Genomic DNA, 27887 nt, shown 5'->3' on the forward strand with positions numbered 1-27887 from the left:
CCTCATTTCCACTTCAGATGATCTAAAGCTCTTCAAAAACAAGGCGATTCATACACACACACACACACACACACACACACACACATACATCACACTCTGCTTTTCTCTCTCTGTGCCTTAAAATTTGACTGCTAAGGATGAAAATAGGCAGAGAATTCCTTTCTTGGCTTCTCAACTTTCATGATCTTAACCCTGTTATTGACAAATATTCCTCCCAGCCCAACAGGATTTTAAAATGTTGCTACAAAGAAAAACTGAAATTTCTGAAAATGTCCCTACATCATCTGGTATTTTTAGGGAATGTAATACATGTCTATGGCCCCTTTTCTCCTGCCCACCTACCTGGGTGGTAAGTATATGCAAAGTAACAGAAAAAAAGGACACCTGAGATGCAGTTGTCTACCACATGCCATCAAAACATCTATTAATCCTTATTTATTACAACCTTTCCCTTTCCAAAACCTTCTTCTCAGCCAAGTATCCACCCCTTTATTAAAAAACACAGACTTCAGGTTGCCTGGGTGGCTCAGTTGGTTAAGTGTTCAACTCTTGATTTTGGCTCAGGTCGTAATCTCAGAGTCCTGGGATCAAGCCCTGCGTTGGCCTCTGTGCTTAGCAGGGAATTTGCTTGAGGATTCTCTCTCTCCCTCTCCCTCTCCCTCTGCCTCTCTCTCTCCCTCAAATAAATAAATAAATCTTTAAAAAATAGCATTAAGTAGAAAAATAGAGATTTATGTAAGTTTGTGTGCAAAAAAAAAAAAGCACAGACTGCTGATGGCCAAGCAGCTATTACAAAAATCTCAAATATATATTCACTTATCCTACTACATGAATAAGCCATAAAAAGTAGGTACAGCATTGATGGAACAAGAAGCAGTAAGCAGAATTTTACATGATTCAGTCTCTATGATATTTTACCCATTTCTTTATCTGTAAAATAAGAAGTTAGGTAAATTAGGTAGCCACCCAGTTTTAAAAATGTCAGATGGTCCTGAGTTTCCCCAAACATTTATATATCAGAATTGCCGAACTTTCTTCTCATTTTATACAAGACTGATTTGAGAGTAGCCAATAAACCACAGGTGCTAGGGAAGAGAGAAAGATATGCTTACTTGTTGTATTTACACAAAAAGAAGGGCTGGAGCATACCAAAAAGTGGAAAGGAGTGGCTAGCAATTTCAAAGCCCCATCCCTTGGCAAGAAGGGCTCATTTGTGGTGGAACTGAATAAACAGATCAGATGGTTGAGCCTCTGCTTCAGATAGAATCATATGGGTCAGATGGAATCATACTATAGTCATGGATTTCTCTGTGCAACTTTCTTTTTAAGAAACTCAGTTGGAGAGTGCCTGGGTGTCTCAGTCTGTTAAGTGTCTAACTCTTGATTTCAGCTCAGGTCATGATCTCAGGGTCATGAGATCAAGCCCCGTGTCCAGTTCCATGCTTGGCGTGGGACCTGCTTATGATTCTCTCCCTCTCCCTCTGTGCCACTCTGCCCATGTGTGCTCTGTCTCTTTCTCCAAAACAAAACAAAAAGAAACTCAATTGAACTTCAGGTATCATTTTACTCTTCTTTAACAACCCCCTTCACTAACTTCATCTTGGCAGGGACTTGACAAAGGTCAAATTATTTGTAGATTTTATCAATTTAGTGCTTTATCGTCCCTTATGCCAAAGGCTAATTACAAGGAAGTCCATTTTTATCACCAGGAAGACCAAGGCACAGAAAAACAAAAAATAAAATAAGGTCACAAAATAACATAATAGCAATCTATAAAAGAAATTCAAGTCTCCTGATCAAGAGACCAAGTGTTTTTTTTCTTAAAACACAAAATGCTTTCTCTATAATTCTTACCATTTCCAACCCCTGACCAAAACAAAGATGGAGAAATATAAGTTTCCACATGTTATTGATTTATACTTTCACTCACTTTCAGGTAATAAAATAAAGAACAGCTGCTTCAGACAAGTATTAATTATTAGTAAAAATTCATGTACCATAAAACTTATGCAGGAGCAATATACTTAAGTATCAAGAATTATCCAGTGTTGTCACACAAGACAAGAACAGTATGTCAGGGGACATATTAGTGCCATTGTAACTGTATTCTGGGATATTATTTTTCTAAGAACATCATTTTCCTCTAATAGAAAATCTGATCAAGTACCCAGGATTTATGGTTCTAAGTTAAAGGGTATTGTAAAGGGTTGAGAATAGAAGAAATGCACTTTGGCAAGAAATAAAAGGTGGAGAGGGGTATGGGAGCTTAATGAGTTGGAAAGGGGAGAGTAAGAGAATGAATGAATACCGACCAGGTGCTAGGCTGGATATGGTTACAGATGTTGTCTCATTTTGTACTTATAATTATCTTGTAAGATCAGCTCTATTAGGTTCACATTTTCTTCAAAAGGGAAAACTAAGTATTATAGATATTAAACTTATGATTATCAATTATTTGGGCCTTTGTTCTACAGAATTAGAAGGCTAAACCCTGAAATCATATTCCCATGGTCCTTTCCTATATCTTTTCAAAGCTCAGCTGTGAGACAACCTAAAGTCATATATTTTCCCATATCTTTATTTATTTATATCTTGGCTGCTTATGAAAATGATGTGGGAGAGGGATTATAATTTTATATAGTTGTAATAGAAACAGTTTTTGGCTTGTTTTAGCCTTTCTCCACTGATCAGCATTTTGGGACAACAAATTTCGTGGGGTTTTAAAAATCTATTTTGAGCTAAAATTGATTAGTGCTTTTAGAATTATGTACAACAAATTGCTTTGCTGATCATGGTAAATCATGCAGTGTAATGGCATTGAAATAACATTAGCATGGAGACAGATATTTTGAAGCAAGGAAATGTTCAAATAAACTGGAAAAGCAAACCTGCCTACCTGCCCTTCCCCTCAGTTGGGCCTGAAAGGGAACTCACATATCTTATCCCAGTAGGCTGCTATGTTCTTCCCCAAAGGTCTTTAAGCCTCAGGTCTCAGAGTCTAAGTGACTTACCCTAGCATTTGTGCTGTCCTTGACCTTTTCCAACTTAAAAAAAAAAGCAAGGCAAGAAAGTAAATCACGTTCCTGCCTATGGATCTGAGACAACATAACCTTCGGGGTTTGAATAGTGCTGATCTTCAAGGATACCAGTTTAAATCAGTTCAACAAATTGACTAGGTACCACCTGTGGTAATGGTAGTATACCAGGCATTGCAGTAGAAAAGATGGAAATGAAACTAGATCCATGTTTTCAAGGCTTTCAGAGTCTATTGGGGGAAACAAGCCATAAACAAATTCTAATAAATGTATAATACACTGAAAGGCAGGCAAAGCTTTTTTATGGGAGCTCCAAGTGGAAAGAACTATTCAACTTCTAAAGAAGAGGGGGATCAAGGAAAGCTTTACCAGTAGTAGCAATATTTGAGATGGACCTTCATGGATGGTCTTTCAGGAGGTGAAGATGAGGAAGTGTAGAGGAAAGACATCCCCGACTAAAGGAACTTCATGAGATGCCATGAGTCTCTCCCCACGCTAGTCTATCCTCTAAACAACTGCTGCAGAATTAATAGGTCTGACAACTTGCCTTAAATATTTCTGTCTTGACTTGCATATAACACCCCTCTCAATCAATTCTCAACTTCTCAAGTTATGTTCTCCTTTCATTCTGTTTACCTCTCCCTATACTTCCAAATATTCTAGCCATCTCTGTCCCCCTTAATATGCTAGATCATTTTTTGCTTCCAGGTATCTTGTACTTGATATTCTCTCTACCTGGAATGCCTCCCCCACCCTCTTCCCTTCCCCTACTCCTTCCATTCCTTCCCCTTCCAGCTTCCCTTTCACCTCCCTCTTCTATTCCCTACTCAATTTTTTCTTGACACCTTCCTTGATTCTCCCCACCCAAACAAAATTAGTATCTTCTTTGAATTCCCAAAGAACATTGATCTTTGTCCTGATCACCCAAATAAACATGACCTCTTTATATCTGATTTCTTCAATAGACTAAGCTCCCTTCACCTCTATAAGATGTAGCTCACACATAGTGCTTAGCACATGGTATGTCCTCTGTAAAAGCTGATTAGACGATTATGTTGAATCATAGGAAAAGATGGCGGAGAATTTGGTGAACAGTAAGCATTTGGCTAAAATGACTGAAAAGACCTATACTGTGGAGGTCACCTAAATTTTAATTCAGGAAGACACTGAATGGTTTTGAGTAGGACATTAGGACCAGTGAGGGTGGGAGAATCAGAAGGGTAAGGAAATAGGTTAGGAGATAATGTTCAGGTATAAGAAATCAAGAAGATTAGAATTAGGGAGGAGGAAATAGGAATGGAAAGGCGTTAGATTTGAGTAGAGCTGTGGAGGTGTGCTTGGAGAATAATTTAAATGTGGCAGGTGAGGGGGCAGGAGTCAGCATATACAGAGAAGGAAGAGGTCAAGGAGTTAATAGATGGTTATGAAAGGAGCATTGGAGATTGTTGGATTCTAGGTCAGAGAAGCCTCAGAAATACAGGTGCCAAGATCTTCATGAGAATAAAACAAGGTAAGTAATAAGTCCAATCATCAGGTCCAACATAGATAATGAAGCTAGCAAGTGTCTTAGTTGTCACACTGGAAGGGAGGCAACCGACCAGCAAGTAGTTATAGATGGGGAATCTACAAGTTTAGTTTGGGACTGAAATGGAACAAGGAGATGGGATTGCTGTAGGGAACAGGTCCAGAGAAAGTTTCCAGGCTAGCCTAGCCAAGCTCTGTCTAGTCTGACTCTTCCCAGTTCAACTTTCCAGTCAACTTTAGTCAACTTTAGTTATGATGGATGAAATAATCAGCAATAGTTCAGAGAGCACATTTTTTATCCATAAGGCTGCTTAGTTAATTCCATTTTCTAAACTTGCCAGGATTTCAAAATACTAGGTTAGAAATATGGAGGTATGATGCTTTTAAGTACAGAAAACATGATTAAATGAGGAGCCATGTAAGTTTAAAAATATTAAGGGTGAGAGAGGTATGAAAAAGGGATGATCACGGTTAAACTAAAGAATTCTATATATCTCAAAAGTACGGTATAAATCTATTTCATCGCTCATTATAAAGATTCCAAAACTCAAAAGATATGCATAAAAAACTCTTATAGAAGAGGTGATATCGTTTAATGGATGGAGTACAACCACTTACTAGTTGGGTGTCCTCAGACAAACTCCTTCCCCTTTCTGGTCCTATGTATTATTAGCTATACAATAAAGGAATTGAATTAGATTATATCTAAGGGCTTGTCTAGCATTTTAAAATTGTGATTTATTTAATTTTATTTTTAAGATTGAAATTATATGTGCAAGAAAAAATTCACATATAGGAAGAGTTCTGATTTAAGTTTTGTATGATTCTGAGATGAGACTATGATGTATACTTGAGGGAACTCTTTACTGTCTTCCATCTCATTTCCCTTTCTTTATTCCTCTGGTTTTTGTACATTCCTACCCCAGTCAGAGGTAGCAAATAGGGTGCTGCTGTTGGTGACAGGGCTCTGTATATTCCACATGCCTTCATTTTTGGCAGCCACCAATCTGGTGGGAGGGTTTCTTTGCTGTCAGGTTCCTGGGCAGCAGCTATAGTGAATGCATTTTTGTCCTAGATCAGAGGCTCAACATTTGAGTGTCCCTTCCCCCACTTTTCTTTTCTCCCTTCACCTACTGTTCTTATCTGCACCATCCTTTGTGACATCACTCTAAAGAGATTGAGAAAGTATGTGACAATGCATTGTCTATGTTAAATCTCTATGTCAATGCCATAAAACCTAATATTCAATAAGACTTGAAGTAAGGCTAGAAAGAAACAACAGGGTAATCATGCACTCAAGTCAGGAATAGCCAAACCTCCCTACTATTCTTAACTTATAAACTTTTAGACCAAAGGTAACTCCACTTTATGGGCACATCTGAGTCCCTTTGCCTTTGTAAATTAATTTTATTTTTAGGCCTTCTCTTGCTTACTTTCTCTCTCAAGTCCAAATAACAAGTGGTAGATAAGTCCAATCACTGTTTGTCAGGTAAAGAATGGGTATCTCCAAAAAGAGTGTCTTTCTTCTTGTTGCCAGACCCAAATGGGCATTATAATGGCATAGTAAGCACAGAGACACCAATCTGGGACACCCACTGGTGTGTACAAGTTGCTGAGTCCTTAGAAGGAGCATGCCACTGTAGCCTGGCACTTTGTTAGAATGGGTTTATACAAGGACTGTGTCCTCATCACCGAGTGCCTTCACTGACAGGCAGCATTGAGTTAAATTTAATTCTTGAGCACAATAACTGTAGGCTGAGTTATCCTTTGACTTTCTCCATATGGTTTCTAATCTCTTTTCTTACTACTAATCTAGCCTGTTAATTTATCCTGTTAATTGAATTTTAAAAATGCTATTAAATTCTTTTCAGAAATATAATCACTGAGTTTCATATATACAATGGAATATTACTCAGCCATCAGAAAGGATGAGTACCCACCATTTGTATCGACATGGATGGGGCTGAAGGGGATTATGCTAAGTGAAATAAGTCAAACAGAGAAGGACAATTATCATATGGTTTCACTCATATGTGGAACATAAGAAATAGCACAGAGGACCACAGGGGAAGAGAAGGAAAACTGAATGGGAAGAAATCAGAGAGGGAGACAAACCATGAGAGACTCTGGACTCTAGGAAACAAGCAGAAGGGAGGGGTTGGGGGATGGGGTAACAGGGTGATGGGCATTCAGGAGGGGACATGTGGTGATGAGCACTGGGTGTTATACGCAATGAATGAATTGTTGAACACTACATCAAAAATGAATGTACTATATGTTGGCTAACTGAACATAATTTAAAAAAAGAAATATAATAAAAAATTATTATTAAAAAATAAATATAATTACTGAATCACAGGGTTAGAAAGATCTTAGAAGATAGTCTAATCCCAAACTCCAAGCCCCAGAAAGGGGAAGCTACTTGCCCAATTTCACGCAGTTGAGTTAGTAACACATACACACTCTTGGTAATATCCCTCATGGCACCATGTTACATATCAAGAGAAATATAATTTATAAATAAAAATAACCACTAATTAGAGCACTATTAACTTTTTGTTTGTCTTTATTGGAGGAAATGTTGTCACAGATAAGAGAAATGCCCTTGCTTATCCCAAAGGGGGAGTAAAAGGGGGTGGGAGAAAGGCCAAATTCCAAATCCACCTGGGAAGGAGGCACTGCTCTTCTAGCCTCTGGATTCTAGAGCTCTGTGTTGTCACTCTGAGGTGTACTAGTCCAAACACCATCTTTCTCCCATTCACACACTTACATAATGTTCATGTACACTAAAAAATCATAGTGCCTTCTTCTATTGTGGAAGCAGGATGTTGCATACTGGACCAGCTGGAAGACAAGAGGAGCTGGGAGTTCATTTGATCTGGAAATGCTAAATAAACTCAACTATTTAATAATGCCTAGTTAAAATACCACTTGAAATTTTTTTTTTATAATTTTATTTTATTATATTATGTTAATCACCATACAGTACATCCCCAGATTCCGATGTAAAGTTTGATGCTTCATTAGTTGCGTATAACACCCAGTGCACCATGCAATACGTGCCCTCCTTACTACCCATCACCAGTCTATCCCATTCCCCCACCCCCTCCCCTCTGAAGTCTTCAGTTTGTTTCTCATAGTCCATAGTCTCTCATGTTTCATTCCCCCTTCTGATTACCCCCCTTTTCTTTATCCCTTTCTTCCCCTACCGATCATCCTAGTTCTTATGTTCCATAGATGAGAGAAATCATATGATAATTGTCTTTCTCTGCTTGACTTATTTCACTTAGCATTATCTCCTCCAGTGCCGTCCATGTTGCAGCAAATGTTGAGAATTCGTTCTTTCTGATAGCTGAGTAATATTCCATTGTATATATGGACCACAGCTTCTTAATCCAGTCATCTGTTGAAGGGCATCTCGGCTCCTTCCATGATTTGGCTATTGTGGACAATGCAGCTATGAACATTGGGGTGCATATGGCCCTTCTCTTTACTACGTCTGTATCTTTGGGGTAAACACCCAGTAGTGCAATGGCTGGGTCATAGGGTAGTTCAATTTTTAACTTTTTAAGGGACCTCCACACTGTTTTCCAGAGTGGCTGTACCAACTTGCATTCCCACCAACAATGTAGGAGGGATCCCCTTTCTCCACATCCTCTCCAACAATTGTTGTTTCTTGCCTTGTCTATCTTTGCCATTCTAACTGGCGTAAGGTGGTATCTCAGTGTGGTTTTGATTTGAATTTCCCTGATGGCTAATGATTTTGAACATTTTTTCATGTGTCTGTTAGCCATTTGTATGTCTTCATTGGAAAAGTGTCTGTTCATATCTTCTGCCCATTTTATGATTTGTTTATTTGTTTCTCGTGTATTGAGTTTGAGAAGTTCTTTGTAGATCTTGGATACCAGTCCTTTATCTGTGGTGTCCTTTGCAAATATATTCTCCCATTCCGTGGGCTGTCTCTTAGTTTTTTTGACTGTTTCCTTGGCTGTGCAGAAGCTCTTTATCCTGATAAAGTCCCATAAGTTCATTTTATCTTTTATTTCTCTTGCCTTTGGCGATGTGTCGTGAAAAAGGTTGCTCTGGCCGATGTCATAGAAGTTGTTGCCTATGTTCTCCTCTAGAATTTTGATGGATTCCTGTCTCACATTGAGGTCTTTCATCCATTTGGAGTTTATTTTTGTGTATGGTGTGAGAGAGTGGTCAAGTTTCATTCTTTTGCATGTAGCTGTCCAATTTTCCCAGCACCATTTATTGAAGAGACTGTCTTTTTTCCACCGGATGTTTTTTCCTGCTTTATCAAAGATTAGTTGCCCAAAGAGCCGAGGGTCCATTTCTGGGTTCTCTATTCTGTTCCATTGGTCGATGTGTCTGTTTTTGTGCCAGTACCATGCTGTCTTTGTGATCACAGCTTTGTAGTACAGCTCGAAATCCGGCATTGTGATGCCCCCAGCTTTGTTTTTCCTTTTCAACAGTTCCTTGGAGATTCGGGGCCTTTTCTGGTTCCATACAAATTTAAGGACTATTTGTTCCAGTTCTTTGAAAAATGTCCTCGGTATTTTGATCGGGATAGCATTGAAAGTGTAGATTGCTCTGGGTAGTATGGACATTTTAACTATGTTAATTCTTCCAATCCATGAGCATGGAATATTTTTCCATCTTTTTATGTCTTCCTCAATATCTTTCAAAAGTGATCTATAGTTTCTAGGATATAGGTCCTTTACGTCTCTGGTTAAGTTAATTCCAAGGTAACGTATGGTTTTTGGTGTTATTGTAAATGGGATGGATTCCCTAATTTCTCTTTCTTCAGTCTCGTTATTCGTGTATAGAAATGCAACTGATTTCTGGGCATTGATTTTGTATCCTGCCACCTTACTGAATTGTTCTATAACTTCTAATAGTTTGGGAGTGGATTCCTTTGGGTTTTCCATATAGAGTATCATGTCATCTGCAAAGAGAGACAGTTTGACTTCTTCTTTGCCGATTTGGATACCTTTGATCCCTTTTTGTCTTCTGATTGCTGTTGCAAGGACTTCTAGTACTATGTTGAATAATAGTGGCGAGAGTGGGCATCCTTGTCGTGTTCCTGATCTTAAGGGAAAGGCTTCCAGCTTTTCCCCATTGAGAATAATGCTTGCAGTAGGCTTTTCATAGATGGCTTTTATGAGATTGAGAAATGTACCCTCTATTCCTACACTCTGAAGGGTTTTAATCAGGAAAGGATGCTGTATTTTGTCAAATGCTTTTTCTGCATCAATTGAGAGGATCATATGGTTCTTGAGTCTTTTCTTGTTGATATGATGTATCACATTGATTGATTTGCGAGTGTTGAACCATGCTTGCATCCCAGGTATGAATCCCACTTGGTCATGATGGATAATCCTTTTAATGTACTGTTGGATTCTATTAGCAAGGATCTTGTTGAGGATTTTGGCATCCATATTCATTAGAGAAATCGGTCTGTAATTCTCCTTTTTGAGGGGGTCTTTGCCTGGTTTGGGGATCAAGGTAATATTAGCCTCATAGAATGAGTTTGGTAGCTTTCCTTCTGTTTCTATTTTTTGAAATAGCTTTAGGAGAATAGGTATTATTTCTTCTTTGAATGTTTGGTAGAATTCCCCAGGAAAACCGTCTGGGCCTGGAGTTTTATTATTTGGAAGGTTGTTTATCACTGACTCAATTTCTTCATAGTTAATTGGCCTATTTAAGAAATCTATTTCTTCCTGTTTCAGTCTTGGTAGTTTATAGGTTTCCAGGAAGGCCTCCATCTCTTCCAGATTGTTTAGTTTTTTGGCATATAGCTGTTGATAAAAGTTTCTAATAATCCTTGCAATTTCAATGGTGCTGGTCGTGACCTCTCCCTTTTCAGTCATAATTTTAATAATCTCAGTCCTTTCTCTTTGTTTTTGGACAAGTTTTGCCAGTGGTCTGTCAATTTTATGGATTCTCTCAAAGAACCAGCTTCTAGTCCTGTTGATCTGCTGTACTGTGCTCCTGGTTTCTAATTCATTGATTTCTGCTCTAATCTTGGTCAACTCCTTCCTTGTCAGTGGGTTAGGCCTGTCCCTCTGTTGCTGTTCCAGTTTCTTGAGGTGAGAATATAGAAACTGCATTTTAGATTTTTCTATTCTTTTGAGTGAGGCTTGGATGGCTATGTATTTCCCCCTTAGGACTGCCTTTGCAGTATCCCATAGGTTTTGGACCGTTGTGTATTCATTCTCGTTGGTCTCCATAAATTGTTTAATTTGTTTTTTGATTTCCTGGTTTATCGAGTCATTCTTGAGCAGGATGGTTCTTAGCCTCCAAGTGTTTGAGTTTCTTCCAGGTTTTTCCTTGTGGTTGAGTTCCAATTTCAGAGCGTTGTGGTCTGAGAATATGCAGGGGATAATTTCAATCTTTTGGTATTGGCTGAGACCTGTTTTGTGTCCCAGAGCATGATCTATTCTTGAGAATGTTCCATGGGCATTTGAATAGAATGAGTATTCTTTGGTTCTGGGGTGTAGTGTTCTATATATATCTATGAGGTCCAACTCGTCGAGTATGGCATTCAAAGCCTTTGATTCTTTGCTTAGTTTTTGCCAGGGTGTTCTGTCTATTTCTGATAGTGGGGTGTTGAGGTCCCCTACTATTACTGTGTTCTTATCTATATGTCTCTTTATTTTGGTTAAGAGTTGGCTTGTGTATCTTGCTGCTCCCCTGTTGGGGGCATATATATTAATAATTGTCATATCCACTTGTTGAATACTTCCTTTAAGAATAATATAGTGCCCTTCTGTATCTCTCTCTATGGCCTCTAGTTTAAAATCCAGTCTATCTGATATGAGAATTGCTACTCCAGCTTTCTTTTGAGGTCCATTTGCGTGGAAGATGGTACTCCATCCCCTTACTCTAAGTCTGAATGCATCTTTGGGTTCAAAATGAGTCTCTTGTAGACAGCAAATGGATGGGTCATGTCTTTTTATCCAATCTGCAACCCTGTGGCGTTTTATGGGAGAGTTTAAGCCATTTAGATTGATAGAGATTATTGACAGATATGATTTTAATGATGCCATTTCTCTTTAAAGTCTTTGTATCGGTTGTGACTTGCTGCTCTGTATCACTCTTGGGGCCTTTTTACCTTTATAGAGCCCCCCTTAATATCTCCTGTAGGGCTGGTTTCGTGGTTACGAAATTGGTTAATGATTGGCGATTTTGGAACGTCTTTATTTCTCCATCAATTCTGAATGACAGCTTTGCTGGATAAAGGATCCTTGGCTGCATGTTTTTCTCTGAAAGAGCTTTAAAAATGCCCCCCCAAGCCTTTCTCTCATTCCAGGTCTCTGTAGACAGGTCTGACGTAATCCTGATACCTTTGCCTTGGTACGTGAGAAATTTCTTTGCCCTGGCCGCTTTCAATACTGTATCCTTGGATCTAATATTTGCGAATTGCACTATGACATGCCGTGGCGTAGGTTTGTCCTGGTTGAGCTTGGATGGGGTCCTCTCTGCCTCTTGGACACGAATGCTTGTTTCCCTTGCTAGATTAGGGAAGTTTTCAGCTACAATTTGTTCAAATATCTCTTCTAGACCTCTGTTTTTCTCCACCCCTTCAGGGATGCCGATGATTCTGACATTGGATCGTTTCATAGAGTCAGTAATCTCCCGTAATCTACATTCGTGGGCGTGGATTTTTTTAAGACCAGCTTCTATTTTCGTTTTTTCTTCTACTAACCCATCCTCCAATTCGCTAACGCGTTCCTCTGCCTCGGTGACCCTGGCCGTCAGAGCCTCTAGTTTTGACTGCATTTGGCTCATAGAATTTTTAATTTCTGTCAGATTCGCTCTCATTTCTGCCCTTAGGGATTCTATATTCTCAGCAACGCTTTCTCTGATGCTTTTTTCAAGTTTACTCATCATCTTGACCATTGTTGCTCTGAATTCCATTTCTGATAATTGGGATACATCCATATGTATTAATTCTGTGGCCGAGGCCAATTCTGTGGCAGAGGCCACAGACTCATTATCTTTTCTTTGCTGGGGGGGACTTCTCCTTCTCGTCATTCTGATGAAGAGAGATTGCAGGGTTGTCCAGAGCCCAAGTGTTGACTGGGACCCAGGCCGTGCGCCCTTGTTTTATAGAGATCTTAGGGATGTGGGCTTCTTCCTTAAAGAGTTTATTTATTTATTTGAGAGAGAGAGAGACAGTCAGCAAGAAAGGGAACCCAAGCAGAGGAGTGGGAGAGGAAGAAGCAGGTTCCCGGTGGAGAAGCCCGATGAAGGACTCCTTACGGAGCGTTGTGATCACACCCTAATCCGAAGACAGGTGCTTGGTGACTGCGCCACTCAGGCGCTCCGGGTTGTGGGCTTCTTGATTTTTCAGCCTGCCTTCTGGGGGAGGGGCCTGCCTGCAGGTACTCAGAAAACCCTGTTTGGGTAGAGTCTCTGTGTCCCTTGCGAGGGGGGATGGGGATGGGCACCCTGTGAGCCGGTATTTCCGGGCTTTTGTTCTCTGGCGGCTTTCCCTGGCGGTTTGCTATGCCTCTTCTGAGAGAGCAGCAGCGGCTGAAATTCAGCCTCTGTCTCAGAACAGAGGGATCGCGGATCGTTCTCCACTGATGTTCTGGCCACTTTAACTCTGTTTCTGTTGGTGCTGCTCAACCCTGCAGCATCCCGGGCTGTGCGCCCCACACCCGGCGTCCCAGCCCTCACTTCCAGGGCCGGCACGTCTCTGTCCTTTGTGTTTCCAACCCCGCCCGCCGCCAGCCGCCCCGCGCGGGCTCCCGGAGCTCCCCGTCTCAGTCTGGTGTCTCACGGGTGCTGACCGCGAGTCCGCCTGCTCCCCCGTGCAGGTGGCCCTCCAGCCGCCAGCCGCCCCGCGGACGCTCCCGGAGCTCCCGGTCTCAGCCTCGATCCAGTGAGCACACCGGAGCTCCGGAGCTCCGTGAGATGCTTGGTGGTGCACGCTCCCGGCTCACGGACTCAGTCTGCCGTTTCCAGAGTGCGGGTCCGCGGTCCGCCCGCTCCCCGGTGCAGGTGGCCCGCCAGCCGCCCTGCGCGCGCGCTCCTGGAGCTCGCGTTCTAAGTCTGTTGTCTCGCGGGTGCCGTCCGCGAGTCCGCCTGCTCCCCCGTGCAGGTGGCCCGCCAACCGCCAGCCGTCCCGCGTGCGCTCCCGGAGCTCCCTTCTCAGCCTGCTGTCTCAAGCGTGCGGGTCCGCGGTCTGTCCGCTCCCCCTTGCAGGTGGCTACCGCTTCCCGGCGCCCTGACACGGCGGCTCCCTCCCCCTTCTGTTTAGCTTCCGATATCTGTGCGCGGTTTCACGGCTCCCCGCTTCGTACCTCGATACTCAGCGCTGGAGATGTTCATTTGTAGAGATCCAGATGTATCTTCCTGCGTCTCAGGCTGATTCCGTGGATATTCCTGCCTGGTCTGGTACCTATCCAGCTTAACTCAGGGGACCGGCTGAAAAAGGGGTCCCCTACTCCTCCGCCATCTTAACCCGATTCCCATCCCACTTGAAATTTTGAATGGGAGGTTGAGGGACCAGGGATACCATGACGAGTAAAAACATTTTGAAAAAGTCCCAAGTGATCATAGTAATTTTCTTCTATAGTCTTGTACTTATCTCTTACTTCATATTATCCCCCCAAAGCAGAAAATAAGAATATAAAGAAATAAATATCAAAATAATTAATATATTTATTTTTAACCCTTTCATAATTACAGGCATATTTACTCATTTTCATATCAGCTATTTTTAGTTAAGTAGACAAGAATCATCTATAAAGTAAATTGAAAACAACACATAAACAAATACAAACCATCCCATGAGCAAAAGTGATACTGCTACCCTGGCCCAGGAATTTTGAATCAATTTTGGTCCTACTAGAATCTTCCCATGGGATGCTGAGCTAGCTGTTACAGATAATGGGGGGCCTCAGTTTCATCATTCATAAAATCTCTGGCCTTCTTTTCTAGTTTCAGAGATAGTTCCAAGGCTTCTCAACATGTGTACTTGAAGAGGAGCACTTGTCCTCTATTCTAAGCAATGAAGAACAGCAAAGTTCAACATTAATGAAAATCTGAGGATCTGGGGCTTAGTTGAATACCCTACTTCCTTACCCCTCCTGGCTATATGGAGATCAGTATAAACAGCTGGTTGGAAGGCTGGAACTGTTACAAGAGTGTGAACATATGTTAACTACATCTGCAATTATTAAATACCTGTTTTAAATGTTAGACTATACCATAAGGAAAACCAAAATGAGAAACACAAGCTCTACAGCCAAGGCACTTAGAGTTTAGGAGAGGCAAGAGTATATACTTGGCATAGCAGATATCTGTCAGTGTCATAAGTCTTAGATTGTTTCAAATATTTATTTCTGTATTTTGATTTTATTTTCAAATTATTCTCCTAGCTTTGTCAACCTCCAGGATAGGTCTCTGGATATTGGTGAGACTGGGATTTCTTTTATCAAAGAAAAAAATCCCTCTAATCCATATGCCCAAGGCTTAGTAAAAATGAATCCATCTTTGATCACTCCATGAAGACAAGTGCAACTTCCCACTCAAGTCTGGGTTTGTTCCTATTAAATGCGTAGCTGCTAAGAAACCCCTAACAAGTGGTAACACTACTGTTTCAGATCTGACCTCACCTTCATCACACTCCTTTTGCAGACATGTTTGTAGCAGAGTTTGGCAGTTACTGTCAAACTAATAAGCTGGTAGATGCTTGGACCTTTTCACAACCAGAAGATTTGTCATTACCAAAGGTCAGAGGACCTAGACATTCTCCACAAGTAAGTGGACTCCACTAAGATATCTCTTTGTGTAGCTATTTATATGTAAAGAGAGACACTTTAAGATGTGTTTGACTGTTTATAAAAATACATAGTTTTGACTGCTATAGAAGTCTTATTCAACACAGGAAAGGAAAATCCAATCACCCCACAAAATCACTCAGGAACCTAATGCCATATATTTACAAGGTCATGCATCCCCTCCCATCAGAAGAATTTTCCTTATACTCCTTTAATTTGGGACCAGGAATGACTATCCAAACGCAAGGGAAAGGATAGGGGTATAAGGTGGGGAGACATCAGAAAAGAAGAGAGTTTGGGCCTAAGAATAGGTAAGATGTCATTCTAGTTAGAGTTCTCCAATAACAGGAATCATCTATCACTATTATCTCTCTCTTCTGACCCCTGGCAATCTATTACAGCCAATTCAGCAAAAACAAACAAACAAACAAACAAAGAAACCAAAAAAAAAAAAAACCTTTCATAGTACCAGTCTCTGAAATAGCCCCCTGGGGTATATTCTGTAACACCCAGCTCATGCCAACCTGACTGATGCCCAAAGCCATACAGATGGCTTTCTGGGGCCCTGTGCTCATTAAAGTCTATTTAGGAAACACCCATTGCATGTGCAATTCCAAAGTCCACATTTGCTAAACAGCAGCAGGACTCTTCCCAATTCCAGCAGCCAAGTCCACAGTAGGGAAGAACTTCCCAGGTTTCTGGAGTTTCAACTACTGATGGAAAAACAAGTCCTGCAGAAGGCAAGAATGAGTGCTGTTCTTTCCTAGTGATCTTGGTTTTCTCAGATTCCTTTGCTATCTTCTCATCTATTGGTAGGGTTGAGGGTTTCTTAGAAGGAATGCTGTCTGCAACTACAGCATCTATTTACCTTTTCTGTGCCAATATCTTGGTTCACTTGCAACCTCTAACCTGCACTGTCCAATACAGTAGCCACTAGTAACACATAGCTGTTTAAATTTAAATATAAATAAATTAAAATTTCAGTTCGTCCATCACATTAGTCATATTTCAAGTGCTAATCACGTGTGGCTAGTGGTTATCATATTGGACAGCGCAGACACAGAACTTTTTCATTATCAAAGAAAATTCTACTAGATAGTACTATTATTCTTACTTCCGAATGATCTAGTCACTGTATTTGTATAGGATGGCCTAGCATCTTATTTATCTTATTGGTCTCAGGCACACAGGATTGATGTTATCATATTCCTCAATTCAACAGTAATTCAAGTAAATCTCCTTTCTTGCCATTATTCACTTATTCCCATTTATTCCTACATTCTTTCATACATAACTATTCTAATGTAGTGAATGTGTATCTTTTTTGTATGTATTCTTTTAAAAGGTGTATGGTTTTATGTGTGTATTTTAAAAATTTATGTAAATGATATCATGCTACAGATCTCAGTCTTTTAATTTTTACTATAAATCGTGTTTTTAAAGACCCATTTATACGTCTATGCACATATCTAATTTGTTGCTTCTATCTGGTGCATAATTCTCTGTGGCATGCACAAACCACATTTTATCTATTTGTTTTCATTATTATAGACACCCAGGATGCCTGTATTAGCACTTTATAGAACTCTTAGCAGAAGTTTCTGGCTTTATAGAAAATCTTCAAAAAAAAAAAAAACCAAAAGTACTTGTAATCATAGTATGTGACCTCACTTTTAACTGAGGTTATCTTAACCCCCTAGAATATACATCCTTGTGCTATCCTTCAATATTCTAACTTACTGGTATCACTCTGCCTGTTATTGATCATTGTCCATTTTTTGTTTGGCTCTGGTCTTATATGAGGTTTCATCCTTATTTTTAATTTCAAATCATGGTTTTCCATTGGTCTTTGGCTCTGATTACCTGGACTCAGGTTATTACTTTATAAAGTCCCTTATTTCTTCTGTTTATTTCTGATTCTTCCTGTAGCTCCTTTTATTTGCCTTGGTGCCACTCAGGATTCAGTTTGATGGGTAGTTTTCTGGCTAAAGTTTTCACTGAGTAGTGGAGGTTTAGGAACCTAAATGGAGACAGGATTGCTGCACTGACAGCCGGAGACATCCAGGGCCTAATGGGAGGTTTCACATTCTCTTTAGCTTGACCCACAAGGGAAATAACCTTTTAATCCAGTGCAGCATACTACATTTATTACAGTGTTATCCATTTTGAAGATGTTATGAAAAACATCCCCAGAGAGATTTAAGATTTCAAAAACATCCTGCGTTTGAACTTAATTCAACTACTCCAGAAAGCTGAAACAACAGAAGATGACCTTTAAGGCACTTCATATACTAGGTACTGCTAGGCCAGATAATGTCATGCCAAATTATAATGTTTGTCTCCTGGGGAAGGAGGAGGGTTGGTCAGAAGGAGAGGTTGAGAGTAAGTGTTTTAGTTAAAATCATCTGTCAGTGCTAATGATCTAACGTTAAAAAAATATATTAATCTACAGACATACAAAGAAAAAATTGAACAGGGGACACTTGACGTCTTTAAGGCAGAAGAAAGAGAACAAATGTATGTTTTAATCAACTTTAATAAGGGATATAGAAAAATTGGAGCTCATTTAGAGAAAAATGTCCAGAAGGGGACCCAAAACTGATGTTAAACTCAGGGAAGAAAATTCAAGAAATGTTTTCCTGTCTTCAGATACTTGAAGAGCTATTACAAAAGTGAAACTAAACTTAGTTAGACCACAATGGGAGGTTACTTGAGATAGGAAGACTATAGCTCAACATATGAATAAACAGAGATGTCCAAAGGTGAAATGGGTCATGGGGGAGGGCATAAGGGGAAAAAAGCAATCTCCCTACCACTAGCAATATTCAAGCAAAGCTGAGCAACAGGTAACAATAAAGAACAAATTTAAGCACTGGATGGAGAAGGCGGACTAAACAACTCAAATTCTGGTACTTGATGATTCAATGTGACAAGAAAATCAGTTGTACAAAAACGAAACAAATTCAAGGAGCTTTTAGCTCCTTTTTGCTGAACATTCAGCAAAGCTAATAAAATTAAGTCCTGCTCAAGCTACCCAGTCATGTGTATGAGAAAGAGAATAACAGAAGACATTCCCACACCATGACACCAAGTGCCATAGCAACAAGGAGCATGGCCTGCCCATGGATTCAAACCATGTTGAGGCACGTTTTTTCAAAGGACAGAGAGATGATCTCAGGAGCAAGGAAATTTGGCCACTGAAGGAATGCTGCAGTTAAAAAAAGGCTAAATATCTTATCTATAATTTTAAAAAATTTTTAAATAATTTTTATTTTGTTATATTAGTCACCATACAATACATCCCCAGTTTTTGGTGCAATGTTCCATGATTCATTATTTGCATATAACACCCAGTGCACCATGCAATATGTGCCCTCCTTAATACCCATCACTGGCCTATCCCAGTCCCCACCCCCCTCCCGTCTGAAGCCCTCAGTTTGTGTTTTCTCAGCCACAGTCATGACAGTTTTTCAAAGCACTAGGACTTATGTAAATTGGCCGAGGTAAATGAGGATTCTTGCCTTTAACATCTTGGCACTACCTTCCCTCCCAAACTGAAAAAGAAAAGTGATTTCTCCAGGAAGGCTCTGCCACATTTCTCCAGGGCTCTGCCCAGAGACTGAAAGCCCCGTGACATGACACTTCACTTGGCTGAATTTTATTGCCTACTATACTCTTCTATTTCCTTTTTTAGCCCAGACTCAGTTATAGTCAAGGTTTGCAAAGGGAAAACGACATGCCGTGAACCTGCCGTAGTTCCAATTAAGTGAAAACATACCCTGAAAATTAAAATGAAAATCAAATGCCAATGCTATGAAGACATTAACAGCTTCCTCAGAAATGATGAAGAAATAAAGGCAAAGAGAAAAAAAGGGGAAAAAAAACCCTGCTCTTAGCCTAGCAATGCAGCCCCAGTCCTGTTATATAATATCCCATGATCTCCCGCATCTGCATACTCTATCAAACTGTTTTAATGCATTTATAACAAATATATCCTAATGTTGATTTCATAAATCTTATTTAGTGGCATACATCTGCTCTAGGTTTCCAAGACAACAAATGTACTTTGCCCCAGCCACCCAATAAATCATGACTGTCCACAATCTTTAGTCTCACCTATGTGTTGACAGGACAAGAGACACTTTATGGTCTAGGGAATGGCTCCAGCATGATGGTGGTAGTGACTAGCATTAGAATTGTTTGGTTTGGAATCCTGGGTTTCATAAACCAACCTTAGGGCTATAATTCAAAAATAGCTACGTGTTACTGTTTGTTATATGTCCCCTCAGTCCCTAGTACAGTTTAGTAAGTATCTGTTTCATTTCTTTATCTGCCTTTTTCTCTATACACCTACTTCAGTTCCAGAGGGCAGTGATACATGATATAATAATAACAGTGATAATGACAGTAATAACTAATACTTAAATAGTGCTATCTTCCTTTAAGGATGGGTAGAAGTAGGAGTAGGAAAATAAATTAATTAGTATTAAATGAAGTAAGTAAGCTGACTTCTAGTCTCAGCTCTGCCACTTAAGTCTGTGATGCTGGAACATCATTTAAACCATCTGAGCTCCAGTTTCCTCATGTCAAAAGTAATAGTTACCTCATAGTGTTACTGTGAGAGTTAACTGGTTTATATATACAAAGTAGTACAGCACCTGGTTCATAGTGGGTCATCAATAGTGATAGTTCTAATATTCTTCTCCTTCCCCACCCCAGAATGCCACTTAAACAATTCTTGATAGGATACTTTTAAATTGGGAGGTGGAATCTCCAGGATCTTGGGGTGGTTCAAGTCAAGATGCACAGAAACCAGTGTTCAAAGTAACTCAACAACTTGATAGAGGAGAACTACCTGAATGGGGCAGTCTGGTCCTTCTCTTATCCTTCCTCTTGACCTCTAAGACATTTTGTGGTACCAAAAGAAATGAGAGTAGTAAAGTTTCTACAGTCTATTTGGTGCCTTCAAAGTATTGCTGAGTGCAGTGGGCTGCTCAATCGAAAAACTTTGTCATTTGCCACATAACTGAACTGCACCACCACTGCACACTGGATGGTTTTACATGACCCTAATATAATCATACTTTTTCCCCCTGCTTTCTAGCGCCTCCCCACTAGGGCTATCCTGGTGACTGTATCTTGCCTTTACCCCACATCTTGACAAGTTTATTTTGTCAAATATTAAAAGAGGCAGGGGTAGAATCCAGAATTCATCTGGGTTTTTAGGTGGAGATAGAGGACAGAGGGGAGAGGAACCAGTGGTTTCTGCACCCAAGAAGTTGACAAACTCTGCTGTCTTTCCTCTCCAGCCCCTCGTGGGAGAAAGAGAAAACTCTCTATTTCCACTACCTGCTCCACTAAGCCTCAGTTACTCAATGGCAGTTTCTGTCTTGCTTATTGCCTCACTCAGCAGCACAACAAGGAAGAATCAAGCTTTGATGTAGTATCTTTAGCATAAACTGTTCCCTGCCGATATGAAGGAAATAGGAACTTCTAGGAAAAAAAGAAAAGTCATTAGCTTTCATTCTGAAGTCCTGAGCTCCTCATCTCCTCAGGTATCCACTGTCCTCATGTTCCTCAAATACTTATCCAGATTCTTATTCACATTTTAAGAAGGCACCTAGTTCTTGGGAGGATGGCTGGGATGTGTGTGTGTGTGTGTGTGTGTGTGTGTGTGTGTGTGTGTGTGTTGGGGGGAGGTTGCAGGAAGATACGGGGAACCAAAATACAATTATACTTTTTAGCCAGAAAAAAAAAATAAATCAAATGGTGATGAAATCCCAGGAGAAACCATAAAGTCTATATTCTCTAAATATGTTACTTAACTAAACACAGCTGTTAAAGATGACGTCTTTGCTGTGCATGTATACCTATAATAATGCTGTCATTAGTATTCAGATATGACACTGGTAACCCTTCCCATTCCTAAGATACATATTCAGAAGGACTTTCTCTAGGAGTGAGGGATTCTTTACTGATCCATCCACAAGTTCAGCTGGTTACTCTTTATGTCCACAGCATGGGAGGGGAAGGAGACTAACATTTATTGAATGATATCCTAAGTCCTTTAAATATATTTATTACTTTAATTTAGACAGCAGTTGTAATGAGATATGTATTATTATCTTCATCAATAGGCAAGGAAACTGAGACTCAGAAAAAGTTAAGCAGCTCTTTCAGGCCCACCTAACTAGCTGGAGGGGTATCAGGATTCAAACCTAGCACTGAGTTATTCCAAAGCTCACAGTCTTCAGTCTTTGGTGGGACCATAAAAGTGGACTGATTTACCCCAAAACTGATAGGGCAGCTCCAATTGTGTAACATGCTTCTCTAAACATTTAAGTTGAATTCTTTACATATAAAACATCCCTTGAAAGAAAAGTAAGATGGAGAGGAGAGAAGAGGTTGCAGTACACTGCCAATCTGAAGACAATCTGAAATCAAGAGTTAGCATTTGAGGTACTTCTATCAGGTCAAACTTAAAAAACAAAACAAAACCAATACAATAGTGTCTTACCCAGGAACAAATTTTTGCACTGCTAAGAATGTCATGCATATTATTTTTCCACCGCTAGTTCTAATTAAAGTTAAGGGATTAAATGAGTAGGGGACTACAGAGAGCTTTTACGATTTTGTAAAATTATAACACCTATCCTGACACCTGAAAATTACCACACTGCGAGTCAAGAAAATAAGTGTCATCATCTCTAATTATGGATAAGAAAATTTAGGACTAGGGAAGTAATAATATAAAGTTGTTGAGATGGGGCTGGGTGGGTCCTGAAGTCATGAATGGCATCCTTTCTTTAATACATTTTTAAGTAGGGGGTAACATGGTCAAAGTAATACCTTAATACTAGTCGACTCACAATGAATCATGAGAGTCAAAACTGCAGACTAGGGTAATGCTAGGCTAGGAATCAGGAGGTTCTGGGTTCGAGTCATGGCTTTATCACCTTTATTAATGTGTGATCCTGTAAAATAAAGATGAATATCCCTGTCATTTCTACTTAACAGAGATGCTGGGGACTCAAATGAGAGAAATAATGGATATATGAGTGTTTAATAGGTCATTAGATACCTTGAAATAAATTAGACCCTTGGTGACTAGAGGAGTTAAAGTTAGGTTTTTTTAATCTTTAAAAAAATTTTTTATTATTATGTTCAGTTAGCCAACATGTAGTATATCAGTTTTTGATGTAGTGTTCAACAATTCATTAGTTGCGTATAACACCCAGTGCTCATCACCACACATGCCCTCCCTAATACCCATCACCAGTTACCTCATCGCCTCACCCCCCGCCCTTCTTTAACCCTCAGTTTGTTTCCCGGAGTCCAGAGTCTCTCATGGTTTGTCTCCCCCTCTGATTTCTTCCCATTCAGTTTTCCATCCCTTCCCCTGTGGTCCTCTGTGTTATTCCTTATGTTCCACATATGACTGAAACCATATGATAATTGTCTTTCTCTGCTTCGCTTTTTTCACTTAGCATAATCCCCTCCAGTTCTATCCATGTCGATGCAAATGGTAGGTATTCCTCTTTTCTGATGGCTGAGTAATATTCCACTGTATATATGGACAACATCTTCTTTATCCATTCATCTGTTGAAGGTCCTTTCAGCTCCTTCCACAGTTCGGCTATTGTGGACATTGCTGCTATGAATGTTGGGGGGCATGTGCCTCTTCTTTTCACTACATCTGTATCTTTGGGGTAAATACCTAGTAGTGCAATTGCTGGGTCATAGGGAAGCTCTATTTTTAACTTTTTGAGGAACCTCATACTGTTTTCCAGAGTGGCTGTACCAGTTTGCATTCCCACCAACAGTCTAAGAGGGTTCCCGTTTCTCCACATCCTCACCAACGCTTGTTGTTTCGTCATGTAATAAATATTCTCAGGATCATCTATTGTGTTGTCACTTATGGTACATAAGTACATTGTTGTGCCAACCTAAAACATTTTTAGTGAAGAAATAAGACAATAACTCACCTGAAAATATGCTCCATAGCTTTTGGGTACTTTAGGTACTTTTCTTGAACTAGTTAAAAATAAGATGGATGTGATAGAATTGCTGACTCTTCCCTTATCTGGCTACCTCTTTACTCAACCCAAGTTTCCTCTGACCTCTAAGGACTACTAGGGTCCTAAGGAAGCAGCCTCATTTAAAGGCCAAGATACAAGCAAGAAAGCAGGAACAACGAGCTTATGAGTCACAGGAGAGAGAGGTACAACAAAATGCCTCCTATCATCTGTCATCATGAGGTTGAGGGATGAAGAAAAAGAAAATCTGCATGCTCACATTTTGATATTTTCACTGTACCAGAAATAATTTAATTAGCTATCAATATATACTTTGATAAAAATATTAGTATATACTTAGATCAAATGAGTTAACTATTAGTCTTCCTATGGACTGTGGGCAAGCAGGATCATCTTGACACCTATGACAAAGTTTTTTGGGAGAAAAAGGAGATTGTTACCTTAACCCATGTTTTATATTCCCTTCTTCCTGCCTTTCCATTTTTGCTCCACTTATTTTTCCAATTTTCTTGTCTCAGCCAGTTTTGTGCTATCATCGACCTCTTTTGCTCACAAAATGTTCCAACATATTTACAACAGTTCTGAAATAATTGTACCATATTCGGATAGGGTATTCCCACCTCTGCCCTACTCTACAGCTTGTCTGAATTGGTGTTTTGTTTTTGTTTTTGCCAGGATGCCTGGAGTTGAAAAGGTGAAAGCCCCATTATAAAGACAGGGTCCAAAATGTAATCAAGTAATTAACAATTCAGAGCCCCTACTGAGACTACCTAATAAAAGTTGCCATTTACAAACATATCATAGAATCAGTTTAGAGCCTGTCATTTTGCTAATGCCTTGCTCATTACTGAGTTTGCTCTGCCAAAGAAGCATTCTTGAATTCTTGGTATAAAGAACTGTGAGTAAGGACCTGGAGTTTTCCAATCAGTGAATATGGAAACTTGGAAATTTTTCAGGTGCATTAACATGACAAAATCTGTTGCTATTTCTTACCTCTGCCTCCAACTTGAACACACTAGGGTTGTATTCAATCCTGTCACCTCAGGGTTGCCGCTCTAGCTGCTGGCACTATTTAAAATTTCTACCATCACCCAGTTGTCACCCAGATGCTTTGGAGCATCTTACGCCAATATTGTGATTTGATTCCATCTTGATCAAGTGGCCACAGTAGGCTCAGCATTGTATTATCTACTTAAATTACTGAGGAGAATTAGGTGTTACCCTAGAGCTAATGATTTCTAAACACTTAATTTAAGCTAAGTGATTTCTTTGGTATTTTCTGTACAATTTATTTATACTGAAAATCACATTTATTTATTTAACCATAAAAGTGACCAAGGGCAAGAGGGCAAGATGTGTAGAGTACTTTACCTTGAAAAGGCCTGGTGGCCTTTGTACTCCCTTAGATAAAATCCTGGCCCTGTTGAACAGAGAAGGAAACTCATCCGACCAGAAGGGGAATTTCTCTCAAAATATGAGCATGCCATCATTGCTCCATGTACTGCAAATAAAAGGAGAGTGTTCATGTGTCTGATATGCATGAACAGGAGGCATAGACAGCTCTCGCAGGTGAATGGCAATAAACAGCTCTCACTGTCAACACCTCTCATATGAATCTTTCATTCTTTTCTGAGGTCTGCCAAGTGAAGTTACAACATAGTCAAGGTTCATGAAGAAATACAGGGATGTATATTTTGAACCAATTAAACTGGATCACATCATCCCTAGACATGGGCTCACTTTATTCCTAGAGAGTAGGATTACCTTGTATTACAATAAATAAATCAATTTTTAAGGGTAAAAATAAAGTATTTCCCCAGAACAAGCTATATATTGGATTTACTAGCTGCTGACCATTCCTCCAACATAACCCTAATCGAATTGTAGGCAGATATGTGAACTGAAAGCCAGACTGCTATTTAAGCAGCTGCTGATGCAACTGGGTTAAATTCTAAACATTAGCAACTACTTAAACAGCAAGCTGGGGAAAACTTTTGCTACCTTCAGATGAATGTAAGTAAGTTCCAACACTAAGCTAACCTATCACCTCATGATGTCTAATGATAAGGGTATTAACATTTATACATCACTTACTATATACTAGAAGCTTTATATTGATTTGTGTTTAACCCTTTAAAAAGCTGTGTAAAGTAGGTAGGAATTAACATTGCTATTTTATAAATGAGAAAATGAAATCTTCTCAGAGAGTTTAAGCAACTTGCTAAAAGTCACACAGCCTTATTACCATCATTCTAGGCCAGTATGTTCGGGTTACATGCAGAAATTTTAATAGAAGAGTCGTCTGTGTGTGTGTGTGTGTGTGTGTGTGTGCACGTAAAAGTGAACAGTAGTTTCATGAGTAACTACAGCATAGGGAATATAGTCAATATTATTGTAATAACTATGTATGGTGACAGATGGTAACTACACTTACCATAGTGAGCATTGAGTAATGTATAGAACTGTTGAGTCACTACGTTGTACACACAAAACTAATACCGTGTGTAACCATACTTCAATTTAAAAAAAACAAATTGCTGTTTCAATATTTTTCTCTTATCTTCATGTAACTTCCCCTTCCTTTATAGTCTTTTTGTGCTGACATTTTGTTCATTTCTGGCACTTTCTTAATTTCTCCTCAGAGACAATAGAGACCTTCATTTTAATTCAGTCATAATAACATAAATGCTAGGTCCACCAGTTCTAGGAAAACCTAGAGAAGAGAAATTCTTACACATGCTTGCTGCTGAAAACAGGTCAGGTGTAGAAGCCATTCACTGATTCAACTCTGGAAACCCACTACATTTTTTCTTTAAAAAATTTTGAATATAGTTGACACACAATTTTACATTAGTTTCAGGTGTTCAAACAGTGATTCAACTTGTCCATATGTTATGTTATGCTCACAAGTGTAGCTACCATCAGTCACCACACAATGCTATTATAATTTCATTGAAAATATTCCCTATGCTGTATCTGTCATCCTTGTGACTTATTGATTCCATAATTGGAAGCTTGTATCTCCCACTCCCCTTCACCCAATTTGCCTAACTCCCCCACCCCTTCCTTCTGGCAACCATCAGTTTGTTCTCTATTTATAGGTCTGATTCTGCTTTTTGTTTATTCATTTGATTTTTTTTTTAGATTTCACATATGAGTGAAATCATATGGTGTTTGTCTTTCTCAGTCTGACTTACCTTACTTAGCATAATACCCTCTAGGTCCATTCAAGTTGTCACAAATGTCAAGATCTCATCCTTATTAATGGCTGCATACTATCCCATTGTATATACATATATACACCATGTATTCCTTATCTATTCATCTATCAGTGGACACTTAGGTTGCTTCCATATCTGCATATTATAAATAATGCTGCAATAAACATAGGGATGCATGTATCTTTTTGAATTAGCATTTTTGTTTCCTCTGGGTAAATACCCAGTAGTAGAATTATTGGATCATATGGCTGTTCTATTTAATTTTTTGAGGAATTTCCATACTGTTTTCCATAGTGGCTATACCAGCTTGCATTTCTACCAATAGCGCGTGAAAGTTCCTTTTTCTGTACATCATTGCCAACACTGCTTATTTCTCATCTTTTTGATTTAAACATTCTTACAGGTGAAATGTGATATCTCCTTGTGGTTTTGATCTGCATTTCCCTGATGAGTAGTGATGCTGAACATCTTTTCATATATCTGTTGGCCATCTGCATGTCTTCTTTAGAAAAATTTTGATTCAGGTCCTCTGCCCGTTTATTAATCAGATTATTTCTGGTGTTGAGTTCTGAAAGTTCTTTCTTTACTTTGGATATTAATCCTTTATTGGATATATCATTTACAAATATCTTCTCCCAATCAGTAGGCTGACGTTTTGTTTTGTTGATGGTATCCTTTGCTGTACAAAAGCACTTTATTTTTACATAGTTCCAATAGTTTACTTTGGTATTGTTATTATTTTTTATTTAATTTTAATTCCAGCATAGTTAACATACAGTGTTATATTAGTTTCAGTTGTACCAAATAGTGATTCAACAATTCCATATATTACTCAGTGATTATCATGGTAAGTGTACTCTTAATTCCCTTCACCTACTTCACCCCTCCTCCCACCCAACTCCCCTCTGGTAACCATCTGGTTGTTCTCTGCACTTAAGAGTTTGTTTTTGCTTTGTCTCTTCTTTCCCTTTGTTCTGTTTCTTTTTTTAAAAAGTTTTTATTTTAATTCCAGTTAGTTAACATACAGTGTAATATTAGTTTCATATGTGTGAATGATTCACCAATTTCGTAATCACCCGGTACTCATCACAAGTGCACTCTTTAATCCCCATCACCTATTTCACCCATCCCTCATACCCCTCCCCTCTAATAATCATTAATTTGTTCTCTATAATTAAGAGTTTTCTTCTTATACTTGCAAATGACATATCAGATAAAGGGCTAGTATCCAGCATCTACAAAGAACTCATTGAAATCAACACCCCAAAAATAAAT

At 39.4% G+C, this 27887-nt stretch overlaps 1 protein-coding gene across 1 annotated transcript in view; it reads right to left on the bottom strand.

Annotated features, from left to right (window-relative positions):
* The window catches only part of NEXMIF (neurite extension and migration factor), a 163017-nt gene that overhangs the window by 12245 nt on the left and 122885 nt on the right, over positions 1-27887 (bottom strand). The gene's annotated exons all lie outside the window — the stretch shown is intronic.

Source organism: Ailuropoda melanoleuca, chromosome X (assembly GCF_002007445.2).
Source record: "Ailuropoda melanoleuca isolate Jingjing chromosome X, ASM200744v2, whole genome shotgun sequence".
Taxonomy (NCBI): domain Eukaryota; kingdom Metazoa; phylum Chordata; class Mammalia; order Carnivora; family Ursidae; genus Ailuropoda; species Ailuropoda melanoleuca.